The sequence below is a fragment of the Schistocerca serialis genome, chromosome 5 (genome assembly GCF_023864345.2).
Source record: "Schistocerca serialis cubense isolate TAMUIC-IGC-003099 chromosome 5, iqSchSeri2.2, whole genome shotgun sequence".
Classification (NCBI taxonomy): Eukaryota; Metazoa; Arthropoda; class Insecta; order Orthoptera; family Acrididae; genus Schistocerca; species Schistocerca serialis.
In genome coordinates, this window is record NC_064642.1 from 73079847 (window position 1) to 73087948 (window position 8102).

Consider the following 8102-nt stretch of genomic DNA (forward strand, 5'->3'; position numbering starts at 1 on the left):
CCATCAAAATTACACCATAAGGGCAGGGTGCAACAAATGCAAAATTGGCATGAAGTGTAATATTGTACATGTTTAGAGATGCAAATGATTAGCTTTTCAGCACAACACCACAAAATGTGTAGAGGTAAGGCCAACTAAATTCCATAAATAAAGAAAAATTGCCTGTTTTCCATCCAGAAATGACATTTGAATATTGGTAGTTTGTGAGAATCATGTTGTGTCTCATGTAAGAAGGAAAAATGTCTAACAGCATGTCAGAAATTGACAGTGGCAGGATCATGTTACTGAGACTGTGGTTCATCATTCTGTTATTAGCTACTCCCACTTACAGAAATGTGGAACCAATAGGTTAACGAGGACCCTAATCAAAGCCATGCAAGATCTCAATGGCCTTATACATCTAGCACTCAGGAATACAGTTATATTGGTCACCTAATTTCGCAGAATTGTACAGCTGTGTCACATACCTTGAGATGACTTTTGGAGAACAAAAAACTATCAGCATGGTGACCATTGTTGCAGCTTTCCTTGACACAGAAGCAGAGAGGGGCAAGCTGAAGTTGATGTGTCTAGTGACAACACTGAACACGGGTGTGGGAAGACATTTTCATCTAGGAAAGTCCCAGTCCAGCGTGCAGTTTCATGATGGGCTATTCATGTGTGGGGGCTCAGAGAAGAATGAATATTATCACACTGCATTTGTCATTGTTGTACAGGCCCAGCACATGGTGTGATTGTAGAAGGTGCCACTGAGTACACAACTTTGTTTCATATAGCTTGTAGTTTGGAAAGCTGACATTACATTTCTGACATGATAAAGCTGGTTTTTGCCCTTTCTTTGAGGCTTCTATGAGGTTATCTTTCAGCATGGTATCACAAAACTACATGTTGCCCATGCTGCCCTGATCTACATTAATACAGAGAGTGTTCATCTTGTAAAGCCACAGACCAGGAAACAATGATGCCAGAACTGATCTTGATACAATGGTTGTGTATAGAACAGGTATGTTGTAGGTAACTGCTAACATGTACAATCTTGTTTCCAATTGGGTGTGAGTTTATAATTACCTTTTGGTAAAGTAAGTTTGTTTCCTGGCTTTAGATCATTATTTGACGTAAATTTACTTTTCTAGAGAATTCCAGAAAAATCGATATGACATTAGTTCTTGAAATTGCTTTTCTAAATTATTTACCTTTGAAATATCAATAATACAGATATATACCGATAATCACCATAAATATGACATGTTGATTTGCAGTCAGGCACAATGAAATGAATGTTACTTATTTATTGTTCAGCCAAAGCCTTCTTCAAAAAATAAAACACACACACATATTAGTTTACAGAAATGAGCATACCTCATGGACACATGACTGCCATCTTTGGCAGCTTGGACCAGAATGCAACTGTCGCATTGAAGGAAATTCACTGTCAGGAGGGGGCAGGGCATAGGAAGGGATATTAAGGTATGACTGGGGTGAGAAAGAGCTCTATCTGGTGGAACAAGCAGGGGCTAGATGGGGAGATGACAAAACTGCCAACAGGTACAGCGTCCCTGTGGGGCAGGGAGGTGGGGTGAAATAGAGAGTTGAAAAGGAGAGGAGCAGGGAAGGGAAGATGGGTGGGTGCAATGGCAGAGAGTGGTGCACAATGAGGATGAGGGAACATGAACGGGGAGGTGGTAACAGGACAGAGAGGGCAGACACTTTAGGGTCGAGGATGTGGGCACAATGGGTTACTGTAGTTGAGGCAGCGATAATTTTGGGAGCAGAGAATGTTTTGTAAGAATAACTCCCATCTGTGCTGTTCAGAAAAGATGGTGCATAAGGAGAGGACCCAGATGGCCCAGGTTGTGAAGCAGCCATTGAAATCAAGCATTTTATGTTCAGCTCCATCTTGTGCCACAGGGTTGTCTACTATGCTCTTGGCCGCAGTTTGGTGGTGGATGTTTATCCTGGTGGACAGCTGGTTGATAACTATACTGATGTTAAAAACTTTACAATGATTGCAATAGATCTGTTACACGATATGTCTGCTTTCACAGGTCTCCCAGCCTCTGATGGGGTAGGATAAGTCTGTGACAGGATTGTAACAGGAAGTGATGGGTAGGCGGATTGGTCAGGTCTTCCATCTGGTTCTTCCAAAGGGATATGATACCAGTCATAAGGGATTGGGGTTGTAGGTGGCATAGGAATGGAATAGAATGTTGCGAAGATTGTATGGGTGAAGGAATACCACTTTAGGAGGGGTGGGAAGTATACTGGGTAGGATAACCCACTTTCAGGGCATGATGATAGGTAATCAAAGCCCTGATATGGTACACTTGTTCCAGTCCTGGGTGCTACTGGTTGACAAATAGGGCACTCCTTTGTAGCTGGTTCTTTAGGTGGTGGGCGTATTGGGGCGTGTGTGGGGAAATAGCTCAGGAGACCTGTTTGCAGACTAGCTCCATGGGGTAGCACCTACCTGTGAAGGCCTTGGTGATAACTTTAGCATATGGGGGCAAAGGAGTTCTTGTTACTGCAGATATGCTGTCCACTGTGGCCAGATTGTATGGGACAGAGTTTTTGGTGTGGAAGGAATGACAGCTTTTGAAATGCAGTTACTGTTGGTGGTAGGTAGGTTTAATTTATTTATTTCATGTGATCTGATGGTACACAGTGTGTTGCAGATATCGGAAAATGTCATTTAACATTGTTAACATGTATTAATGTAAGCCTATAGTATTCTAATGTATTATATTGCTCAATGTTTTCAATTTAGCACAAACAGCAAGATTACTGTTCTAAGTATTCATTTACAGAGTAAAAACAGTGACACAACAAATATGACTTCACGGCTTTGCTAAATTTTATGTTGTCTTCGATGGACTTAATACTAGTGGGAAGATTGTTGAATAGTTGGAGGCCCATGTGGAAAACTCCCTTTTTACACAGTTGAGTGTTTGTACGTATAACATGCAGGTTTGCGTTTTTCCTGGTGTTGTGTTCATGTATTTCATTATTCTTTACGACTCTGGGGTCAGTTGGCACTATATGTTTTCTGAAGAATTTTAGAGTCTCAAGAATGTAGAAGCAAGGCAGTGTAAGGATTTCTAACTTTCTGAAGATGGGTTTGCAGGAGTCTCTGGGTTTGCTCCCATTAATAATCCTCAATGCTCTCTTCTGGATTCTAAATGTGCTCAGAGCAGTTGGAGCATTTCCCCAGAATATTACACCATATTTTAGGTGGGCTTGTATATAAGCGTAGTATGCACTGGTTAATGTTTTCAGGCTAGCACATGTTTTCAGTACACTCAATGCATAACAGCCAGTACAAATCCTGGCATTTACCCTTCCTGTATGTGTATTCCATTTCAGGTTATCTTGAACCCACAGACCTAGGAATTTGAAAACAGTGTCGGTATCTATTGACTGGTTATTTATAGTGACAGATGGCTGAGAGGAATTTGCATTTTGTGTTGTGTGGAAGTTCATGGAGGCTGTCTTTTTGGTGTTGATAGTTAATCTGTTGATTTTTGCCCAGTTGCTGATTTGATCAGTAGCCACGTTCACAGCTTTTTGCACCGCCTCTATATTCTCCCCTTTGAGGAGTACAGTTGTGTCATCAGCAAATATTATTGTTTTGTGTGCATCAACATTCAGGCCCAAGTCATTAATATACAGGAGGAAAAGTAGGGGTCCCAATACTGAGCCCTGTGGAACACCTTGCTTTACAGTTTTATTACTTGATAATATTTCGGTTATTGAGTTGCTTTGTCTATTAGTATATTTCATGCTGACTCTCTGTATCCGATTGGTTAGGAATGTAGCAATCCAGTTGCTTGCAATTCCTCTGATACCGTAGTGTTCTAATTTTTCCAGTAATATTTTGTGGTCAACAGTGTCAAAAGCCTTTGACAGATCCAGAAATATGCATGTTATTTGTTGTTTTCTATCTAACAGTTCTAAAACCGTATTTATGCAATCATATACTGCAGTTTCTGTAGATTTGTTGCTTCTGAACCCATGTTGAGCTAAACTTAATAAATCTTTTTTTTTCAATGAAGTCCATCATTTTTTTGGACATTATTTTTTCAAAAACTTTAGAAAAGCAGGATGAGATTGAGATAGGCCTGTAGTTATTCATATCTTTATTATCACCTTTTTTGAAGACAGGAATTACTTTAGAAAGTTTCAGAGCTTCAGGGAAGATACCTGCCTGGAAAGAACAGTCACAGAGGTGAGTTAATGGTTCAGCAATTGTGTGTTCACAATTTTTGATTACAGCTGCTGGGATACCATCAATTCCAGCTGAATATGAATTTTTGAACTCTCTGAGGGCTTTTGCAACATCATTTTCAGTGACTTTGGTAATGAAAATTGACTCTGCACATGTGTGATATTTTTGGTTTGCTGGATGGTAATTTGTGTTAGGATTATTTTGGACCAGTTTCTCAGCTATGCTTGTAAAGAAATTGTTGAATGAGTTCACCACAACTTTGGGATTAGATATAGATTCATTGTGGAGTTTGATTTCTATGTTCGTATGTGAAGCTTTCATTTCCCCTCTTTCCCTTTTTATGATATTCCACATTGGTTTTACTTTATTGCTGGATTTGTCAATGTACTCATCATTCTGCATCCTTTTTGCTTGTCTTATCACTCTTTTTAGGATACATGTGTAGTTTTTATAGTATTCTATTAGTTGGGGGGAGTCACTACTTTGTTTACGTAACATGTGGAGTATTCTTTTATGTTTGCAAGAGATTTTTATAGCTGGTGTAATCCAACTCTTGTTTCTATTATTATTTATTCTTACTGGTTTTTGTGGAAAGGCCTCTTCAAAGTGGTGGATCATTTTGTCAAGAAATATGTTGAATTTCGTGTTGACATCATTGACTGTGTACATCTCTGTCCACTTTTCTTTACTAAGGAGGGCATTTTGCATGTTCAAGTTCTCTTGGGTGAAAAACCTTCGTAAAGTTTTAGGTGGGACTGGGTTTGAGGTATCTTTGCTAACATCGACCTTTAGAATGACAGCTTGGTGGTCACTGAATCCTGCATTGTATACTTCTAGAGTTCGGTTCAGTTTATTTCTATTTGCAAAAATTTGATCTAGAGCTGTCTTGGATGTGGGTGTTATTCTAGTGGGCTCGTTTACAAGGCCATGGAGATTATAAGTTTTTGCAATGTTAATCAATGTTTCCCTGTTTCTGTTGTGGGTGAGAAAGTCTATATTAAAGTCACCACATATAATCACCTCCTGTTTCCACTGACTTATTTTGGATATAAACAAGTCCATTTGTAACAGAAAATCATTAATACTACTGGAGGGGGGACGGTAGATTGTAGCTACAATTAGATTTAGATCTGTAAGCTTTATGGCTGCACATTCAAAGATCTTATCTGTTCCTATTTCCTTTAGGGTAGGAAGTGGGCTATATTCAATGTGTTGTTTGATGAAGATGACAGAGGTGTTGATGGAGCCATCAGAGAGGAAGAAGTCAACGTCCAGGAAGGTGGTTGAAGAGTACCAGATGAAACAGACTGGAGAGAAGCTGTTGAGGTCGGGAGGGAATAAGAATATTAAGAGCACCTGGACCAGACTTGGTGTTTGACATTTTGGGAAGCTAGGAAAGCCTCCTCTAGATTGCACAGAGGCTGTTATAGGAGGGTGCCATGCAGCTGTCCATGGCTGTGCTGAGGATTTGTATGTATACCTTCCCTTCAAAGGAGAAGCAGTTATGAGTTAGGATAAAGTTATTAATGTGTATGAGGAATGAGATAGTGGGCTTGGTGTCTAAAGGATGTTAGGAAAGGTATTGCTCAATAGTGGCAAGACCATGGACATGAGGGATGTTGGTACATAGGGTATCTGCATCTACAGTGATGAGTAGGGATCCAAGAGGCAAAAGGGTAGGGTTGGTGGAAAGTCACTGATGGAAGTGGTTGGTACTTTTAACGTTGGAGGCTAGACTGCAGACAGGTGGTTGGAGATGTTGGTCAATGAGGACCAAAATGCTTTCAGTGGGGGCACAAAAGCCAACTACAAGGGGTCATCTGTTGTGTTTATGGATTTGCGGGGCTTGACAAGAAGATTGTGTGGGTTCTCATAAGTGTGAGAGGGGGAAATGGATTCAGGGGAGAGATTCTGGGAAGAGCCTATGGCTTTAAACAGTGATTGGAGGTTTTGTTGGACTTATGGGATGGGATCACTCTGGCAGAGTTTATGGATGGAGGATTCAGGTAACTGGCAGAGGCCTTCTGCCAGGTAGTGACTGTGATTCTTAATGACAGTTCAAAATGGTTCAAATGGCTCTGAGCACAATGGGACTTAACTTCTGAGGTCATCAGTCCCCTAGAACTTAGAACTACTTAAACCTAACTAACCTAAGGACATCACACACACCCATGCCCGAGGCAGGATTCGAACCTGCGACCGTAGCAAAACTCCTTTACTACTTTAAGTGTCTCATTTCCTAATCTGATTCCCTCAGCATCACCCGACTTAATTCGACTACATTCCATTATCCTCATTTTGCTTTTGTTGATGTTCATCTCCTTTCAAGACACTTTCCATTCCATTCAGCTGCTCTTCCAGGTCCTTTGCTGTCGCTGACAGAATTACAATGTCATCGGCAAGCCTCAAAGTTTTTATTTCTTCTCCATGGATTTTAATACATACTCCGAATTTTTCTTTTGTTTCCTTTACTGCTTGCTCAATATACAGATTGAATAACATCCGGGAGAGGCTACAACCCTGTCTTACTCCCTTCCCAACCGCTGCTTCCCTTTCATGCCCCTCGACTCTTATAACTGCCATCTGGTTTCTGTACAAATTGTAAATAGCATTTCGCTCACTGTATTTTACCCCTGCCATCCTTTAGAATTTGAGAGTATTCCAGTCAACATTGTCAAAAGCTTTCTCTAAGTCTACAAATGCTAGAAACGTAGGCTTGCCTTTCCTTAATCTATTTTCTAAGATAAGTAGTAGGGTCAGTATTGCCTCACGTGTTCCAACATTTCTACGGAACCCAAACTGATCTTCCCCGAGGTCAGCTTCTACCACTTTTTCCATTCGTCTGTAAAGAATTCGCGTTAGTATTTTGCAGCTGTGACTTATTAAACTGATAGTTCGGTAATTTTCACATCTGTCAACACCTGCTTTCTTTGGGATTGGAATTATTATATTCTTCTTGAAGCCTGAGGGTATTTCGCCTGTCGCATACATCTTGCTCACCAGATGGTAGAATTTTGTCAGAACTGGCTCTCCCAAGGCCGTCAGTAGTTGCAATGGAATGTTGTCTACTTCCTGGGCCTTGTTTCAACTCAGGTCTTTCAATGCTGTCAAACTCTTCACGCAGTATCGTATCTCCCATTTCATCTTCATCTACCTCCTCTTCCATTTCCATAATATTTTCCTCAAGTACATCACCCTTGTATAGACCCTCTATATACTCCTTCCGCCTTTTTGCTTTCCCTTCTTTGCTTAGAACTGGGATTCCATCTGAGCTCTTGATATTCATACAAGTGGCTCTCTTTTCTCCAAGCGTCTCTTTAATTTTCCTATGGGCAGTATCTATCTTACCCCTAGTGAGATAAGCCTCTGCATCCTTACATTTGTCCTCTAGCCATCCCTGCTTAGCCATTTTGTCTTCCTGTCGATTTCATTTTTGAGACATTTGTATTCCTTTTTGCCTGCTTCATTCACTGTGTTTTTATATTTTCTCCTTTCATCAATTAATCAAAATATTTGTTCTGTTACCCAAGGATTTCTACTAACGCTCGTCTCTTAACCTACCTGATCCTCTGCTGCTTTCACTACTTCATCCCTCAGAGCTACCCATTCTTCTTCTACTGTATTTCTTTCCCCAATTCCTGTCAATTGTTCCCTTATGCTCTCCCTGAAACTCTGTACAACCTCTGGTTTAGTCAGTTTATCCAGGTCCCATCTCCTTAAATTCCCACCTTTTTGCAGTTTCTTCAGTTTTAATCTCAATTCATAACCAATAGATTGTGGTCAGAGACCACATCTGGCCCTGGAAATGTCTTACAATTTAAAACCTGGTTCCTAAATCTCTGTCTTATCATTATATAATCTATCTGATACCTTCTAGTAT